This window comes from Sapajus apella, unplaced genomic scaffold (genome assembly GCF_009761245.1).
Source record: "Sapajus apella isolate SASKATOON/1434 unplaced genomic scaffold, GSC_monkey_1.0 scaffold58, whole genome shotgun sequence".
Lineage (NCBI taxonomy): Eukaryota > Metazoa > Chordata > Mammalia > Primates > Cebidae > Sapajus > Sapajus apella.
Window position 1 is genome coordinate 11907565 of NW_022436998.1, and position 20802 is coordinate 11928366.

A 20802-nucleotide genomic window follows, 5' to 3' on the forward strand; every position below is an offset into this window, starting at 1 on the left:
TTATAGGATTGTTTTATAATAAATGAAATAAGTACATTCTAATTCTACTTTTTTCAGTATTCAAAGCTAGATCGTTGACAGGTGTTGATAAAGAGATAGGAATAAAAAATTAAAGAGGTAAAATAGAAGAACTATGGTTTTGATTTTGAATTGGCAGTGAAGGGTTAAATTCACGTTGTGGTTTATCTTAAGAGATAAAATGCATGCAACACAGCTCTGAATGCTGAAACAAATAACTAAAAACAATGGCCAACTAAGAAGCAATGAACATCTCTAAAGTTCAGACAATGGCTTTGAAATATCATTTACTAATAAAAGCAGTTAAGGTTTCTGAGAGAGGTAGCTGATTTCAGGTCCAGGGCAGAAAATCAACAAATACCTCTGAAACACCTGCTCACACCTAGTACAATAAATAACTCCCAGACCATTAAACTGATGTGAAAAGTTTTCAAGACCCAAAAAGTGTTTTCTGAGCTAAATATAAGGCAATGTGAGCATCAATAAAGATACTATCAGTAATAATTTGAAACATATCACATATGTTTAAATTCCTAAGTTGGTGGTACTGTTGTAAAATAATATATTGATCACTTTCAGAGCATGCTAGAGAAATATATTGAAAATTAGAAAATAAGAAAACCTATCATGCTTTTTCCATATGACCTTAACATGGGGTAAACAAACAATTGACAAAAAGCCTCATTAAGAAATGATTTCAACTAATAATTTAAGAAGCTTAATAATACCCAAGTGCCATCATTTTACAACCCTGCATAAATGAATGGATCATGGCATTGAGCCCTAAACGCTGCTAATGTCACAAAAAAGAGATAAACCCAGAAATATACCTCCCAGTAGAAGAATGAATTCAACATCACCTGCTATGGCCTGAGTTGTGTCCCTCACCCTCAACAATTTTATGTTGAAGCCATTACTCCCAATGTGACTATTATAGCAAGATAGACCCTTTTAAGAAGGTAATCAGACTATATGAATTTATATGGGTGGGCTTTTAATATGATGGGACTGGTGTCTCTCTTTCTCTCTCTCTCTCTTCCCTCCCCTTCCCTCCAAGGGCACACAGAGGAAAGGCCATGTACACAAGAAAGCAGCCACAAAAGCCAAAAACCAACCATAAAAGCACCTTGATCTCAGACCTCAACATCCAGAACTGTGAGAAACACATTCCTATTGCTTAGGCTACTTAATCTAGGGTGTTCTGTAACGGTAGCCCTAGCAGACTATTGTACCATCTATGAAATAGTTTTGAGAAAACCAAACAAAGAAAAAACCAAAAAATGTTATTTGATTAAACATCAAAATACATAGACAATACATGAGGCAGAGTAACATGTAAAATTAAACCAAGGAAAGTACAATCAAGTCGATGAGAAACTCCATAATATAAACTTGACTTCTCAATAAATGAATCACAAGAAAACAATTTAAAAAGAAATGGAAAGAGGACCATTGTAGATTAAAAGAAACTTAGGAGAAATCTCAGTCCCAATGTGTGAACTTACATGAATTCTGATTCCCTTGCACCTCTCCCTTTCCAAGAAAGTCAACAACAAAAAACAGAAAAGAAATTCTAAAAAACAAAAATAATATTTGTGAGAAAGTGAAAACAAACACTGATTCGTATTTAATATTAAATAATGATAGATTTTTTTAGTTGTGCTATGATATTGTAGGAATGTTCTAAAAAGTTATTTTATAGGCACAAATTCAAATATTTGTAGATTAAAATCATATGTATATATATTCAAAATGTGAGAAAAAATTGATAGACATACATATTTTAATAAGTTTGGCCAAATCTTCATAATTCTTGAAACTAAGTGATGCCAAATGGTGATTTTATTTACTATCTCTTTTTATATATTTTTAAAGGAATTTTTAAAAATGCAATATTATTTATCATATGCTTTGCTTTGGTTTTACCCTAACTTTCATCAGTGTAGAAAGGAGCAGGGGTCCTGGTAGAATGAACCAGAAATGCTGAAGATAACTGCATCATAGCCACTGATCTGGGAAGCATTTTCATTTCCCAGAGAGTAATACTTACTAGCAGTTAACTACTTACTATGGTGAAAATGTTATAATCTCTTTATTTGTAAATGATCTGTCTTATCTAAGTGTCAAAACAACCTCGCAGAAAATATATTTATTATTTGACCAATGAAGAAACCAACACTCACAGAAGTTAAATAAAATATTCTGAACTCTCACAGCTAGTAAATGACTGGGTCAGTAGTCAAGGTATCTAATCCACAGTGTAAACTCTTTCCTATTATGCTACATAGGCTGCGTGCCATGAATTAGATACTTTGGCTCCACTGGCCTTCTCTTTCTGGAAGGATCATTTTTAGACATCATTAGAGAATATTAACAAGAGAATAACTAGTGATTTAAAAATAAATCTCCCTGGACAAAGAGTAAAGGCAAGTGAAATTTATTTCCCTGCATTTCTGAAAAGTGTAATGTTTTTCTACTAAGAACTAAGAACACTTAATGTTTGTTCTTTCATTATATACACTTTTTACAGTCATCTAAAGCTGTTCTTTAGAAACAGCTTTGTCTAAATTTAGATGTAAAATTGATGCCTAGATTTATTATCACAATTATAAATAATAGAGTCGATGCAGAGAAGGCCTTCAATAAAATTCAACAGCCCTTCATGCTAAAACCTCTCAATAAACTTGGTATTGATAGAACGTATCATAAAATGATAAAAGCTGTATATGACAAACCTACAGCCAATATCATACTGAACGGGCAAAAGCTGGAAGAATTCCCTTTGAAATCAGGCACTAGACAAGGATGCCCTCTCTCACCACTCCTATTCAACACAGTATTGGAAGTTCTAGCCAGAGCAATCAGGCAAGAAAAAGCATAAAGGGTATTCAGCTAGGAAAGGAGGAAGTCAAACTGTCTCTATTTGCATATGACATGATCTTATATCTAGAAGACCCCCATCGTCTCAGCCCCAAATCTTCTCAAACTGATAAGCAACTTCAGCAAAGTCTCAGGATACAAAATCAATGTACAGAAATCACAAGCATTCCTATATACCAATAACAGGGAAACAGCCAAATCAAGAGTGAACTCCCATTTGTAATTGCTACAAAGAGAATAAAATACCCAGGAATACAACTATCAAAGATGTAAAGGACCTCTTCAAGGAGAACTACAAACCACTGCTCAATGAAATAAGAGAGGACACAAGCAGATGAAGAAATATTTCATGCTCATGGTGAGGAAGAATCAATACCATGAAAATGGCCATACTGCCAAAAGTAATCTATAGATTCAATGCTATCCCCATCAAGCTACCAATGACCTTCTTTGCAGAACTGGAAAAAACCACTTTAAACTTCATATGGAATCCCAAAAGACCCCACATAGCCAAGATAATCATAAGCAAAAAGAACAAAGCCAGAGGCATCACACTGCTGGACTTCAAACTATACTACAAAGCTACAGTAATCAAAACAGCATGGTACGAGTACCAAAACAAAGACACAGACCAATGGAACAAAACAGAGACCCCAGGATAAACACCACACATTTACAACCATCTGATCTTTGACAAACCTGGCAAGAACAAACAATGGGGAAAGGACTTCATGTTTAATAAATGAGGTTGGGAAAACTGGCTAGCAATGTGCAGAAATCAGAAAGTGGACCCCTACCTGTCACCTTACACTAAAATTAACTCTAGATGAATCAAAGATTTAAACATAAAACTTAACACCATAAAAACACTAGGAGAAAATGTAGGCAAAAACATACAGGACATAGGCATAGGCAAGGACTTCATGACTAAAACACCAAAAGCAATGGCAATAAAAGCCAAAATAGACAAATGGGATCTAATTAAATTCCAGAGCTTCTGTATAGCAAAAGAAACCATGATTAGAGTGAATTGGCAACCAACAGAATAGGAAAAAATTTTTGCAATCTGCCCATCTGACAAAGGGATAATATCGAGAATCTGAAAAGAACTAAAACAGATATACAAGAAGAAAAACAAACAACCCCATTCAAAAGTGGGCGAATGATATGAACAGACACTTTTCAAAAGAAGACATATATGAGGCCAACAAAGATATGAAAAAATGCTCATCATCACTGGTCATTGCAGAAATGCAAATTAAAATCATACTGAGATATCATCTCATGCCAGTTGGAATGGCGATCATTAAAAAATCTGGAGAAAACAGATGTTGGAGAGGATGTGGAGAAATAGGAACACTGTTATACAGCTGGTGGGAGTGTAAATTAGTTCAACCATTGTGGAAGACAGTGTGGCAATTTCTTAAGGATCTAGAAATACAAATTCCATTTGACCCAGCAATCCCAGTACTGGGTATATACCCAAAGAACTATAAATCGTTCTCCTATAAAGACACATGCACATATATGTTCACCACAGCCCTGTGTACAATGCAAAGACATGGAGCCAACCCAAATCCCCATTAACAATAGATTGGACAAAGAAAATGTGGTACCTATACACCATGGAATACTCTGCAGTCATAAAACGATGAGTTCATGTCCTTTGTAGGGACATGGATGAATCTGGAAACTATCATTTTCGGCAAACTGACAAGAATAGAAAGCCAAACACCATATGTTCTCATTCATAGATAGGTGTTGAACGATGAGAACACATGGACTAGGGGAGAGGAGCATCACACACTGGGGGCAGTTGTTGGGGGAAAGGGAGAAACAGAGGGTGGGGTGGGGATGGAGGGGAGGGTCGGGAGGGATAATATGGAGAGAAATGCCAGATATAGTATGCACCTAAAGTAAAATAAATACATTTAAAAAATAATAATAGAGTCAATTGCAGCATTGTAATTATTAGAGTCAACAGAAATAGTGGTTACCAAACCACTAATTCTTTATTTTTCTGTATACTAAAAAAAATTCTATACACTTTTCACTTTTACAGTTTTATTGAGGAAATGGTAACCTAAATTAATCCCTTGGTGAAAAGTTAATTTTCTATCCTACAGAAAATTATGAGTTTTCTGTCACATAGAGAAAAAATGCCATAAAGTTATTTTCATATATTTAAAATGTGGAATTTTAATTCACATATGTGTTGATCAAGATAGTATCACCATGATTAAGATAGTAAGCCTATCCATAATTGCCAGAAGTTTCCCTGTAACAATGTATCCTTTCTCTTCCCATTCATTTCTCTCACCATATGCAACTAATGATCACTTTCTGTCAACATAATAGAAATTTATTTATACAGTATGTATAAATTCATTTATACAGTATGTTTTGTTTTTTTTTTTTGAGATGGAGTTTCCCTCTTTTGCCCAGGCTGGAGTGCAATGGTGCTATCTTGGCTCACTGTCACTTCCCCCTCCTGAGTTCAAGCAATTCTTTTGTCTCAGCCACCCAAGTAGCTGGAATTACGGGCACCGACCACCATGCCCAGCTAATTTTTGTATTTTTAGTAGGGACGGGATTTCACCATGTTGGCCAGGCTGGTCTTGAGCTCCTGCCCTCAGGTAATCCAGTGGCCTCAGCCTCCCAAAGTGCTGGGATTACATGCATGAGCCATACTGACTGGCCTTACAGTATGCATTCTTTTGTTAGATGTGTCTGGCTTCTTTCATTTAGCATAATGATTCTGAAAAGTTCATGTTGTTTTGTCTATCAACAGTTCATTTATTTCTATTGCCTAGGTGTTATTCTGCTGTATGGATATGCTACAATTCATTTATCACATGTGGATGAACACTTGAGTTACCTCCTGTCACAAATAAAGCTGCTATGAAGTTTCTTGTATACATCTCTGAATGAATCTATGCTTTCATTTATCTGGAGTAAATACCTAGGAATGGAATGGCTAGGCCATATATGTATGTCTAAATGTTTTATTAAGAATTTTGGGGCAGGGAACAAGTCTATTAATTTTCAGTTACATATAGGTTTGTGTAGTCAATATCATAATCAGAATACAGAATGGTTTTATGATCAAATAACTACTTTGTGTTTTCCTTCCCAGAAGTTTAATCTTTAGTAATGACTGATTTGTTCACAACCACCATACTTTCATATTTTTGAGAATGACATTTAGGTGGAATTGTATACTACAAAGATTTGGAAACTGGCTTCTTTCAACTCAGTATAAAGCATTAGAGATTTGTCCGAATTGCTGTGTATCAATAATATTATATTTTCATTGTTGAGTAATGTTCAACTTTTAAAGGAATTGCCAAACTATTTTTCTAATGTGTCTGTACCATTTTACATTCTTACCAGCAATGTATGAGCATTTCAGATCCCCCACATTTTCACCAAATCTTGATATTGTCAGTCTTTTTTAAATTTTGGCCATTCTGGTGTGTATGTAGTGTTTTTCATTGAAGTATTAATTTCCCATTACCTAATGACACAGAGCAACATCTCACATTCTTATTTTGTTTTTAAATCTGTAACAATTTGTTAAAACTTTTTGCCATTTTATAATTGTTTGCCTCATTTTTATTGTGTTTTCATATATTCCCCAAACAAGTCATTTGTCAGATATATTTTGCAAATATATTCTCTTTTTCTGTCATTTGCCTTTTCAATCTATTATCAGTGTCTTTTGAAGAGCAAATGCATTTTTACTTTGATGATGTCAAATTTTGTATTTTTTTCTTTTGTAAGTTTGCATTTGTTATATTTAAGAAATTGTTGGCCAGGCGCGGTGGCTCATGCCTGTAATCCCAGCACTTTGGGAGGCCGAGGCGGGTGGATCACGAGGTCAAGAGATCGAGACCATCCTGGTCAACATGGTGAAACTCCGTCTCTACTAAAAATACAAAAATTCAGCTGGGCATGGTGGTGTGTGCCTGTAATCCCAGCTACTCAGGAGGCTGAGGCAGGAGAATTGCCTGAACCCAGGAGGTGGAGGTTGCGGTGAGCCGAGATCGCGCCATTGCACTCCAGCCTGGGTAACTAGGGCGAAACTCCATCTCAAAAAAAAAAAAAAAAAAAAGAAAAAAGAAATTGTTGCCAACCCTAAGGCCATAACAATTTTTAGCAACATTATCTTTTAGATGCTTTATAGTTTTAGCTCTTACATTATGTATATAAAGCTCTTACATTATGCATACAGTTAATTGAAGGCAGTATGGATGCCTGACCTAAACTGTATAGTTATAATTCTTATTTCCTTGAGCAGCGGTTTGTGATTCCCCTCGAATAGGTCCTTCACATACTTTGTTAGTTGTATTCCTAGATATTTTATTCTCTTTGTAACTATTATGAATGGGAGTTTGCTCTTGATTTGGTTCTCTGTTATTGGTGTATTGGAAAGCTTGTGATTTTGCATATTGATTTGGTATCCTGAGACTTTGCTGAAGTTGCTTACCAGCTTAAGGAGACTTTGGGCTGAGATGATGGGGTCTTCTAAATATACAATCATGTGTTCTGCAAAGAGAGATAATTTGGCTTCCTGTTTTCCTACTTTATTTCTTTTTCTTGCCCAATTGCTCTGGCTAGAACTTCCAATACTATTGAATAGGAGTGGTGAGAGAAGGCAACCTTTTCTAGTGCCAGTTTTCATATTATTTTAAAATTATTTAGTTTTCCTTGAAACTAAAAAAAAAAAAAAAAAAAAAAAAAAAACCTTACCTGTTTTTTTCTCTCAGAGCTGTATTTGCCCATCATTTATTAGCATAGTACTTCTGATTCCATACATATAATTAATTGAAGGAAGTGTGGATGCCTGACCTAAACTATGTAATTGTTACTTCATCTTTTAGTAATGTTTATTTAGAGAAAAGAATCAGAAGTTGGATATACAATCTGTTCTATGAAAATAATGGGCATCTAGACAGGAAAGGCCCTCTAAAACCTCAACTTAAAATTCCTGTTTCTGCTATCATTTTTGGCAGTTACTTGAATTCTGGAAAAAACCAAAGGCCTTTCAATAAACTTCCTTTATTGCCAAGATGAACTTAAGTTCATTTCTGTATTTTTTACCAGAAAAGTCCCATCCAGGAAAGCATTTGTTTTTAATGTTCAACACATTTGAAAATGCACATCTAATTTACGTCAAAGGAATCCTACATCAAAAAAACTGGTATAAAATTTTTCCCTTCTCCACTGAGAATGTATATCTTTACACATAAAATTAGTAACCTGATTAACACAGAAATAAAAGAGAACACTGTCTTCTAGGTGCCATGAAGATGTATGGTAATTCCTCAAATTTTGACACTGTTGATGTATAGAAATTATGGTTGGTTTCAATAAAACACTGCTAATGAAAACACCCATAATTTTCTTTGGTAGAACAAAAACAACTATAACATGTAACTTGTCTCCAGATAATTTTTTTGTAAAAACATTTTAATGACCCATGAATGCTGAATACCCTGGAGACGTCAAAGCATTGAAATGCAAAAACATCGTACAAGAATAGAAATACATATCTAGCTTCAAGGTCCCAACAGAATCTCTTATTTAATCCCACTTGGAAAATGTAATATTCATTCTATTTAGCAAAGTTTAATTCATCTAAAAATATAGATGTTTCTGAACCCTCTCCAGAGCTCTGAGTTTTATTTTTTTTCAGTAATTCCCTTATTTAATCTTGGTGTCAATTATATTAATAATCAATTATTCTGACATTAAATTCACCTGCTACCCCTTATACATACTAACATTTTTTTGATAATTTTAACCATTATTTTCACCTATTTCCCAAAAACACGGTTGTTTTTGTATCAAGTTATCCCAAGGTTCAAATATGTATGAGAAAAATCACCTCAAATTTCTCGTTATTTTCTTCCATTTGTTTTAACTTCAGTACTTTTCCTTTTCAGCTGCTAGGTTTTCTTAGTGCATTGTTTGACAATTCTAAACGCAGAAAGTAAACTACATTCATCCCGCTTTTACATCTTCCAAAAATCATCAGCTTGAAATCTTCTTTGCCAAACTTATTTTTCAGCTATTTGTGATAAATTAACTTCATTTTTTAACCAAAATGTTTTCGTTAGCTGTGTAATAGCCACCAAAAATTTTAAATCCGTTTTTTTTTTTTTACCTATTTTAAGGAAAACTACAATTCTTCTATTAGTAGCCAATATCTCAAATTCAAATATTTTAGCTGCTGAGTGTATGATTACCATATTGTTTGCCAAGAGCAATGGCAAGGAAAGCTGAGCCAGCACTCTGAAGTGGAATATTGCTCAGGGTGTAAAGTAGCAAACAGTATGTGTATATCATACAACAGTTAAACTAATCCTTAGAACAAGGGATACATGACCCTGCCCCATTGCTCCCTCATGGATAATACTTTCTAGTTTGTCTTTGATCAGTGAAAAGCAGGCACCAGCTGCCTGCCTGGTTTATTTTTGTTGTATGAGAAAACACAGAACACCTTTCATTGATAATAATCACCTGCTGAGAGAGAATAAATACCTGGGTCAGAATCTGCTTGAGGCTCTCAGCCTGGAATGCTATCAGTCCCCCAAGACTCTCAGCCCAGAAGGCTGCGAGTTCCCTGATAGTCCCACTTTGCACTCTATCTTTGTGTCTGCTTCTTAATTCCTTCAGTGTCACCTGGGTGGGGACCTATACAGCTAAGCTGGTTTCAGTATTTGGCAAATATTTTATTGGGTTGTTTTTATTATGCATATTTATGACTTCTATTCTATGGCTTCTTACAGTATAGTTCAGGTCTACCCACGCTGCAAAGACCAAGATCCTTTCCCAGATCTTCTGAATGAGAAGCTCTGAAAATGGAAGTCAAGAGAAAGCATTTTGAATGATTGCACTGTATTCTCATAGCCTTTAAAGTCTGAAAGCCACCCCTTTATGGTTCATGATACGTTCATATCTGTTATTTAAACATAAAAATAATTACAAAACTCATAAACTACATTCTTGCTAATAGTACCACCATTTTTTCTGACTATGCAGATTCAAATCCCCAAACTACTTTCACTAGCCAATTCTCTACACATTCTGTAAGTGATTCTTTCTTACCTTTGAAAGTCTCTCTGATATGTTCCTTTTCATAGTCCTAATCTCTTACCTTACCCAGACACTTGTTCTTTCATATTTGTGCCATGCTGATAGCCAACTAACATCTTCTGACATTCGTTTTCCTTATAATCACTGAAGTAAACTTTCTAAAATGCTACTTTTATTCCTCAGTTATCTAGATAAAATTTTACCTATTGTGTACTGTGGTAACCCCTAAAACAGAATTGAGAAAAGAGTATAAATCTCCTTTTCTTGATTGGTTCAACTTACATATAGTGAAATATACAGGTCTTAAACTTTAAAGTTTTAGGGGTATAAATCCATGTTATTACCTCTCCTATTCAAACTTTAATTTTATATTTATTTTTAAACAAAATAATACAAAAGTAAACTTAGCTAATGCTTTATATACTGACTGACGCTGCGTCACTCTTTGTATGTTTTAGGGACAAGCAAGGAAACTTGAGGGAGATGTGGCAACTGTACAGTGTGAAGGTATAAGCAGCAGGGTATTATTCAGAGTTCTTTAGAGAAACAAAACAAATAGGCTATAGGATATATTAGTATGGACAAAAAGAAAGAATGTGAGGATTGGCTCTCTCAATCAACTGGCCGATTATAAGAATTTGTGATATTTGTCCATTTTCATGCTGCTGAAAAATATATACCTGAGATTGGGCAATTTACAAAAGAAAAAGATTTAATTGGACTTACAGTTACCTTGTGGCTGGGGAAGCCTCACAATCATGGTGGAAGGCAAGGAGGAGCAAGTCACTTCTTACATGGTTAGCAGCAGGCAAAGAGAGAGAGAGCTTGTGCAGGGGAACTCCTCTTTTTAAAACCATGAGGTCTCATGAGACTTATTCACTATCATGAGAACAGCATGGGAAAGACTTGTCCCATGATTAAACTACCTCCCTTCTGGTCCCTTCCACAACATGTGGGAATTCAAGATGAGATCTGCTGCCAGGCACAGTGGCTAAAGCCTATAATCCCAGCACTGTGGGATGCTGAAGTGGGTGGATCACCTGAGGTCAGGAGTTCAAGACCAGCCTGCACAGCTTAGTGAGATCCCATCTCAAGATGAGATTTGGGTGGGGACATAGGCAAACCATATCATTCTGCACCTGGCTGCTCCCAAATCTCACATCCTCACATTTCAAAACAAATCATGCTTTTCCAACAGTCCACCAAAATCTTAACTCATTTCAGCATTAAATGAAAAGTCCACAGTTCCAAGTATCACCCGAGACAAGGCAAGTTCCTTCCATCTATTAACCTGTAAAATGAAAAGCAGGTTATTTACTTTCTAGATACAGTACGGACACAGGCATTTCTCCCATTAGGAATATAGAGCCATTCCAAAGGGAGAAATTGGCCAAAACAAAGGGGCTACAGGCCCCATGCAAGTTCAAAATCCAGCAAAGCAGTCAAATCTTAAGCTCTGAAATCATCAGCTTTGACTCCATATCTCACATCCAGATCATGCTGATTTAAGAGATCGACTTCCACAGCCTTGAACAACTCTACCTCTGTGGCTTTGCAGGGTAGAGCCCCTTCGGGGATGCTTTCTTGGACTGGTGTTGGGTGTCTGTATTTTTTCCAGGTGCATGGTGCATCTACCATTAGTGGATCTACCATTCTGGCGTCTAGAGGATGGTGGCCTTCTTCTCACAGCTCCACTAGGAGTGCCCCAGTAGGCACTCTGTGTGGGGACTCTAACCCCATTTGTCCTTTCTGCACTGTCCTAGCAGAGATTCTCCATGAGAACTCCCACACCACACCAAACAAACCTCTGCCTTGACATATAGGCATTTCCACATATCTTCTGAAATCTGGGTGGAGCTTCCAAACCTCAATTCTTGTCTTCTATGCACTCACAGGCTCAATACCATGTGAAATTGCCGAGGCTTGGGGCTTGTACCCTCTGAATCTACAGCCTGAGCTGTACGTTGGCCCCTTTCAGCCAAAGCTAGAGAAGCTGGGACATAGGATAAGTTCCTAGGCTGCATCCAGTATGGAGATCCCAGGCCCAGCCCACAAAACCATCTTTTCTTCCTAGGCCTCCAGGCTAGTGATGAGAAGGCTGTCATGAAGACTTCTTACATGCCCTGGGGACATTTTTCCCATTATCTTGGGGATTAACATACAGCTCCTTGTTACTTATGCCATTTTCTGTAGCTGGCTTGAATTTATCCTCAGAAAATGGGATTTTCTTTTCTACTAAATTGTCAAGCTGTACATTTTCTAAACTTTTATGCTCTGTTTTTCTAATAAAACTGAATGCCTTTAACAGCCAAGTCACCTCTTGAATGCTTTGCTGCTTATAAATTTCCTCTGCCAGATACCCTTAATCATCTCTCTCAAGTTCAAAGTTCCAAAAATCTCTAGGGCAGGGGCAAAATGCTGCCAGTCTCTTTGCTAAAGCATAACAAGAGTCTCCTCTGCTCCAGTTCCCAATAAGTTCCTCATCTCCATCTGAGACCACCTCAGCCTGGATTTCATTGTTCCTATCATTATCAGCTTTTTGGTCAAAGCCATTCAGTAAGTCTCTACAGAGTTCCAAACTTTCCCACATCTTACTGTCTTCTTCTGAGCCCTGAAAACTATCCCAATCTCTGCCCGTTACACAGTTCCAAAGTCTCTTCCACATTTTTGGGTCTCTTTTCAGCAATAACCCACTCCTGGGAACAATTTACTGTATGTATTAGCCCATTTTCACACTGCTGATAAAGACACACCAGAGACTGGGCAATTTACAAAAGAAAAAGGCTTAATTGGACTTACAGCTCCACATGACTGGGGAAGTCTCACAATCATGGTGGAAGGCAAGGAGGAGCAAGCCACATTTTACATGAATGGCAGCAGGCAAAGGGAGAGAGAGAGAGCAAGTGCTTGTGCAGGGGAAATCTTCTTTTGAAAATCACCAGATCTTATGAGATTTATTCACAATCACAAGAATAGCACGGGAAAGGCTTGTCCCCATGAATGAATTACCTCCAACCTGGTGCCTCCCACAACACGTGGGAATTCAAAATAAAATTTGGGTGGGGACATGGCCAAACAATATCATTTGTTATGGATGCTAAGATCATCTACCATCTGTAAGTCAGAGAATGAGAAAAAGCGGTGGTGCAATTTTGTCCAAGCCTAGAGGCCTGAAAACCAGGGGAGACACTGGTATGAGTCCCATAATCTGAAAGCCTGAGAACTAAGCACTCTAATGTTTGATGGCAGGAGAAGATGGATATTCCATGTGCCTTAACCCAGTCATGCTGACACATAAAATTAAGCATCACAAGCAGCATTCTCTCTTGTCTGTTTGCTTTCAACACATTGCAATGACTTTTAGTTTACAATTGGCCTGTTAAAGGATCTGTATTTTATAGTATTAATTTTACACCAAACTAATGCTCAAAAAACAAACAGATGAGAAATGTGTCTGCAAATAAACCTGAGATTAAAGTTAACACTAATAATGTGTACAGAAGTGAACATCAACAGAGATGGAAAAATTGCTTGCCATTCCTCTGCTAAAATAGCTTAATCATCCAGGTTATTAGGTCAAAACCATGGAGATCCAGGCAAACCTGAAATAAAGTCAGACTGACGATTTTGATGTAATTAATCCACTTATTTATAATGCTGACTTATATCTAATACAATTAATCATTTTCTGTTTTTTTTTTTTTTTATTTTCTTGTTTTTTTGAAACGGAATCTAGCTCTGTTGCCAGTCTGCAGTTCAGTAGCATGATCTCAGTTCACTGCAACATCTGCTTCCTGGGTTCAAGTGATTCTCCTCCCTCAGCCTCCCAAGTAGCTGGGATTACAGGCACGTGCCACCACGCTCAGTTAATTTTTGTGTTTTAAGTAGAAATAAGGCTTCACCATGTTGACCAGGATTTCCCGATCTTCTGACCTCGTGATCCAACCACCTCGACCTCCTAAAGTGCTGGGATTATAGGGGTGAGCCACTGCACCTGGCCACAATTAATCATTTTCAATGTGATATCTGAACACTGAAATTTAATGGCTGATAAAATACATGTATAATTCTTAAATATTAGATTATGTACTCGAAAATTATTTTTTATTCACGGGATGAAGGATCAGAAAAGTTACATATTCATTGTAAAATGTTGCTATGGTTAGCTAAGTGATATGGTTTGGCTGTATCCCCGCCCAAATCTCAACTTGAAATGTCATTCCCACAGCTCCCACATCTTATGGGAAGAACCTTGTGGGAGGTAGTTGAATCACAAGGGCAGGTCTTTCCTGTGCCATTCTTGTCAAAGTGAATAAGTCTCACAACATCTGATGGTTTTAAAAACGGGAGTTCCCCTGCACAAGCTCTCTTTTCTTGTATGTTGCCATGTGAGATGTGCCTTTTACCTTCTGCCATGATTGTGAGGCCTTCCCAGCCATGTGGAACTGTAAGTCTGTTAAACCTCTTTCTTTTCTAAATTCCACAGTCTAAGGCACGTCTTTATCAGCAGCATGAAAATGGAATATTACACTAACACACACACGCAATCTTGCCTAAACTTATTTGCTTCTTAAAGTTCGGAGCTACACTTTATGACTTTTCTCATCTCCTTGAATTGCTTGAAGTAAATCAAAGATGGAAAACCTTTTTTTGTTTCCTAACAAGTAAAATACTCTTCCCACGCCAACTCTTTAAAGATGGGAAGGACTTGTTCTTGCTTTGACCAATATATAATAGTGGATTATTTCTACTGATTTGATTCTGGGATCAGGCCTTCAGAAGCCTGGAAGCTTTTACTTTTGCCTTTATAAAGGACAGGCACACATGCAATTAAAATTTTTTTAAATAAATTCTATAAGGAATATTTCCTTTAAAAAATAATTTCCAAAATGTAGAGGTACATTAAAATTAAAAGAAGCAATCTAGAAAATGGTAAGTCATGAGAAAAATGCACCTCAGGGGATACATTCAAGGTTATACAATGTTTGAAAAAACCACATGTGCTCAGTGATAAGTGTTCAGTTATAAGAACTCAGTTGTGTAGCACAAAGATAATGAAACAAAACAAAATATAAACAAAACCCCAAGAAAACAAAAAAGGAAACAAATAGAAAATATGGGCTCCCTTTCTAATAACTGTGAAATATAAAACAGAAGAAATGTAGGACCCAGGAACATTTTCATCCCTTCCTCACTGTGATATATGCATTGAGGAAGGTATAAAAATATATCTTTCTCTTCACATTTCCAATGTAAGTATACTCTATACCTGACCATAAAAGTGATAATACTTGATAATACCTACCAGAGTTAAAGAAGGTTTTTTTAAAAAATTTAAACCAAGGTGTCTGGCTCTAGTATCTCCATTCTTAATCAATGTGTAACACTAATATTTTAGATGCTAGAATATTCATAATATTCTTGTAATCACACTTTAAAAAATAAGAAAAACAACTATTAACAATATTATAATATTTATATTTTAGCATGTAAAATATATCTCACCTATGTTATTTAATAAATATTACTTTTCACACATTAGGTACTCATTAAGAGTACCTAATACAAGTTACTGTTATAAGATCAAGTCAGCAGATCTTCTTACATTATTATAAACAAATACATATTTTATATCAATATTAATGACAGTGCTGAAACAGTATTTGATAGCTGTTAACATAATTTTACATAAAAATGTTCAGACTTGATAACATAATTAGAAGCAGAAATTTCATCTACATATATGATTAAGGACTCTACAGCTTATGCCTTTCAGAGACCTTCATTGCATCTTCTTCCATCAGCCTAGAGGTTTAGGGAAATTAATACTGTTGTGGGCCAAGCCCACACCTTCACTGCCCTGTGTAACCTCAGGACACTGCTCCCTGCATCCCAGCCATTCCAGCTCCAGTCATGTCTGCATGGTCCCTGGATATATCTTAGGCCTCTACTTTAGAGCATGGAAGCCATAAGCCTTGGCTGCTTCCATGTGATGTTAAATCTGTGGCTGCACGGAGAGCAAGAGTTGAGGTTTGGAAGCCTCCACCTACATTTCAAAGGATGTAGATAAATGTCTGTGTGTCCAGGAAGAAGTCTGCTGGAGGGGTGCAGCCCTCATGGAGGATCTATAACAGGCAGTGTAGAAGGGAAATGTGGGGTTGGAGACCCCACATAGAGTTCCCACTGGGGAACTGCCTAGTGGAGCTGTGAGAAGAGGACAACTTTCCTCCAGACCCCAGAATAGCAGATCCACTGACAGCTTACATTGTGTACCTAGAAAAGCCACAGGCCCTAAACACTAGCCCATGAAAGCAGCCAAGGGAGCTGTACCATGCAGAGCCCCAACGGCAGAAATACCCAAGACCTTGGCAGCCCAATCCTTGCATCAGTGAGGCCTGGATATGAGACATGAAGTCAATGGAGATTATTTTGGAGTATTAAGAGTTAATGGCTGCCCTTGTGGGTTTCTGACTTTCGTGCTGTAGTGCCTTTGTTTTGACTGGTATCTCCAAGTATTTACCCAATCCCTGTACCCCACTGAATCTTGGAAGTAACTAACTTGATTTTGATTTTTCAGGCTTATAGGCAGAAGGGATTTGCCTTGTCTCAGATGAGACTTTGGACTGAGGACTTCTGAGTTAATTCTGAAGTCAGTTAAGACTTGGGGGACAGTTGAGAAAGGATGATTGTATTTTGCGATGTGAGAAGGACATGAGATTTCAGAGGGGCCAGAGGTTTAATGATATAGCTTGTATTTGAGTCCCGGCCAAAATCTCATGTTAAATTGTAGTCTCCAATGTAGGAGGAAGGACTTGGTAGGTGGTGATTGAATCATGGGGGCAGATATCCCCCTTGCTGTTCTGGTGACAGTGAGTTCTCACAATTTCTGGTTGTTTAAAAGTGTGTAGCAGCTCTCCCTTCTTTCTCCTGCTCTGGTGTGTAAAATGCACTGACTTTGACTTCTGCCATGACTGAAAGTTTCCTGAGGCTTCTGAAGCCATGCTGTTTGTACAGCCTGTAGAACTGTGAGCCACTTAAACCTATTTTTGTTTGTATAAATTATCCAGTCACAGGCAGTTCTTTACAGCAGTGCAAGAATGGACTAATACAGAATGCGTATTAAATATTCTCTAAAAGTTAGGTAGAATTTACCAGTAAAGCATCTGATCTAGAATTCTTCTTTGTGGGAAGACTTTTTATTATTATTATTATTAAATCCATCTATTTTCTTGCTGTAAGTCTGCCTAGATTTTCTATTTTTTCTGAAGTCACGTTGAATAGCTTGACTCTAAGAATTTGTCCATTGCATCTAGTTTGTCTATCTGGCATAAACTGTATATAATTTTCTCTTATAACTTTTTTTTATTTCTGTAAGCTAAGTAGAAGTTCCTCTCTTTCATTCCAAGTTAGTAAAATGCATGTTATCTCTTTTATTCCTGGTCAGGTTAGAGGTTAGCTAGAGGTTTATCAATTTTGTTGGTGATTTCAAAGAATTAAATTTTGGGTTCATTTGTTTCTTCTAATCCTTCTTTTATTAATTTTCACTATAGTCTCCACTATTTCTGCTGTGTTGTTTAGCTTTCTTTCTTTCTTCTTTAAGAGAGTCACCTCCAATCTCCTTCATCACACATGCTGGAGTGAAGTGGTGTGATCATGGCTCACTGCAGCCCTGCAGCCTTGAATTCCTGGACCCAGGTGATTCTCGCACCTTAGTCTCCTGAGTAGTTGAGACCACAGGTACACACCACCATGACAGGCTAATTTTTCTGTTTTGTTTTTATAGAGACGGGGTTTTGCCATATTGTCCAGGCTGATTTCAAACTCTGGGGCTCAAGGAATTCACCTGCCTCAGCTTCACAAAATGGTGGAATTACAGGTGTCAGCCACCATGCTTGGCCTCCCTTCTGCTCCTTTTCTTTAGTTTGCTCAACTTTCTCCAGTGTCTTTGTGACAAAGCTTATATTGTTATTAGAGATTAAAATATATGTTACAATGTATTTTTATTTGTCTCTAATTTTTATAATTTTTAATTTATTGAGTCACTGATTATATAAGAATGTTGTTTGATTTCCACACACTTGTCAATTTCCAAAATTTCCTTCATTATTAATTTCTAATTTTATTCTATTGTTGTTAAGAATAGAGTTTGTATTATTTCAGTGCTTTTCAATTTAACAATATTGGTTTTATGGCCTAGCATGATCTATACTGAAGAACATTCCAGGTGCACTTGAGAAGAATGCGTATTCTGCAGTTAGCGGGTAGAGTGTTCCATAGGTATCTTTTAGGTATAGCTGCTTTATGGTGTTGTTCCATCTTGACTTTTACTTGCTGCATATGTAGAGTCTCAAAGTCAACCAAAGAAGAGAGCTTAGGGCCTTTCCAAGTGTTTCCTGAGCATATATACAGCTTGCTGTTGTCTTTTTAGTTTCTCAGAAATTTGTTAAAGCTTTTTAAACCCCCATGACCATCATTGTGTAGTGTTTCCTTTACAGACTTTTGCATAGTCAATAATTCTTCCATTGATGGTCATGACAGTAGGACCAATCAAGAGGCTGACCACAGCCCTTGGATGACCCTGTCATAGACATCAGTATCCATATCCTGACATACAGTAAACAGAGACTGTCTATAACAACAACAACAAAAAGCAGAAGAGGAGTCCTCCATGTGATAACTTATATTAGCTTGGAGAAACACATATATTCAGAAGCATTTGGATGAATTTAAGGAAAATTAAGAGTTTTGACAAAGTCTGTGAAGTTAATTGAACTTTGTGTGTGTGTGTTTGTGTGTGTGTGTATGTACTATGTTGTGTTTGGTTTCTTTGTGTGTGTTTCCCTTTGTACCAAACTAATGTGACTTAGGTAACATGCCTTATTTTTCCTCCTAATGATAACAGCAATGTCAGCAAAAATGTATTGAGCATCAACTTTTTCTCCAGGCAGTATTATGTACATTTGCAATGTATTGGAGCAAATTTTCACAACTGTTTTATACAAAGATCTATTTTTTAAAATCTTATATTAAATATAAAAACTCTGGTTAGGTGGTGGCTCACACCTGCAATACCAGCACTTTGGAAGCGCAAGGTGGGAGGACCGCTTAAGCCCAAGAGGTCGAAGCTGCAGTGAGCTATGGCTGTGCCACTGTACTGCAACCTGGGTGACAGAGCAAGATGCTATCTCAAAAGAAAAAAAAGAAGGGCTAATTTCAGGTAAAGAGGCTAAATAACTCACCTAAAATTATATGCCTGGTATGAATTAAAGTCAGGATTTTTAACATGGATAGTACAATTTTCAGAGTCTATACTCCCAATCCCTACAACTCTCTTCCTTCTAAAAATGAAAATAACGTAAACTTAAAATAAGGTAAATTTAACTTAGCTATAAGAGCAAATAATTGTAAGAGTTTCTATTCATTGTTTGGGTCTATCCATTATTCTATAGTTGTAAGCTGATGAAACATTCCATTATCGTGTCACTTTTTTGTTAAAATTCTTGCACTGGCTTCTCATTTCACTCAGAGAAAAATACAGAGTAGATAAATAACATACAAGGCTCTCTAATTTCTGCCCTCTTCTTATCTGTCAACTTTTTATTTAACCTCACTCACTTCTCTCCAATGCTTCCAGCCCCCTTGTTATGTCTGAAACCCACCTGGCAAGCTTCAGCTTTCATCTCTGTCTAGAAACTTTTCCTGGAGATATCAACCTGAATAACTTCCTCAGCCTCTGTAATCATTTGTTAATAGCTTACCTTTTGATGACACAGTGCTGATGATCCTACTTAATACTGAAACTTCTAATACAATCTTTCTCTGCTCTTCCAATCCCATTGTATGATCAATTTTTCCTATAGCATTCACAACTTTCTACCTTTGATAATAAACACTTATTTTTTATAGTAATTATTTATTGCCTATCTCTATTGTCAGAAAACTGGCTCCACAAAGTCAGTGATACATCTTACTTCACAGTGTAGGTGCTTAGGGTGCTCATTTGTTAAAAAAAAAAGGAATGAACATATATTTTAAAAGTGAAATAATCTTAAACACTTGCATCCAACCAGCTCTGAGTATCATGGTTCTCCAAGTCTATTCTTAAATTTCATCCTGTGGCTTTTGCATATGCTGCTTATCTACAGAGATAATCTCTCTCTTTTTCCACCTGGGAGCTCCTGTCTTTCTGCTAAAATGACTCTCCCTAAGCAATTCCCTTAAAATGCTTAATACTCTTCTCCCATGAGCCCACATGTAGTTCAAACTTTATTTATAGTTCCTTAAGTAATGTATTTTATTTTTTGATTTTCTTTTTAGCCACAGACTCCACAACTGACTAACCTAGAACAGTCATCTCTCACGTTTGTGTCTTTAGCATCTAGTTTATGTTTATGAAAGCTTTTTACAAATTAATAGTCTGATCTCTGCCATTGGCTTATGATATTTATGTCTTTTTAAAGACCAAAGGCTTGAAACAGAATTGCTTGAATTTTCTTTACAGATAGCATTTTTAAGGATATAGTATAATATTTGCAAATCTAATATCTGTTGGTTGTTGTGCATGTGTGTGTATGCACATAGGCTTCAAGTAAAAGGACAGAAAAGGGTTGAGGGCTAATGCTGAACTCCATTAAAGTTATTTTTCAAGCACATTTCAAAAGAGTCCCCTTCTTCCTTAAAAGACGTATAGCCTGTCTCACATGTATCAGTCTGTCTAGAGGTTACACAAATCAGCAACATTCATATTTTGGCAAAAGCAATCTAAGAAGAGCAGTAAAATCAATTTGTCATCATTTTTGTTTT

At 36.6% G+C, this 20802-nt stretch overlaps 1 protein-coding gene across 10 annotated transcripts in view; it reads right to left on the reverse strand.

Moving 5' to 3' along the window:
* The window catches only part of PCDH15 (protocadherin related 15), an 819037-nt gene that overhangs the window by 376486 nt on the left and 421749 nt on the right, over positions 1 to 20802 (reverse strand). The window lies entirely within an intron of this gene.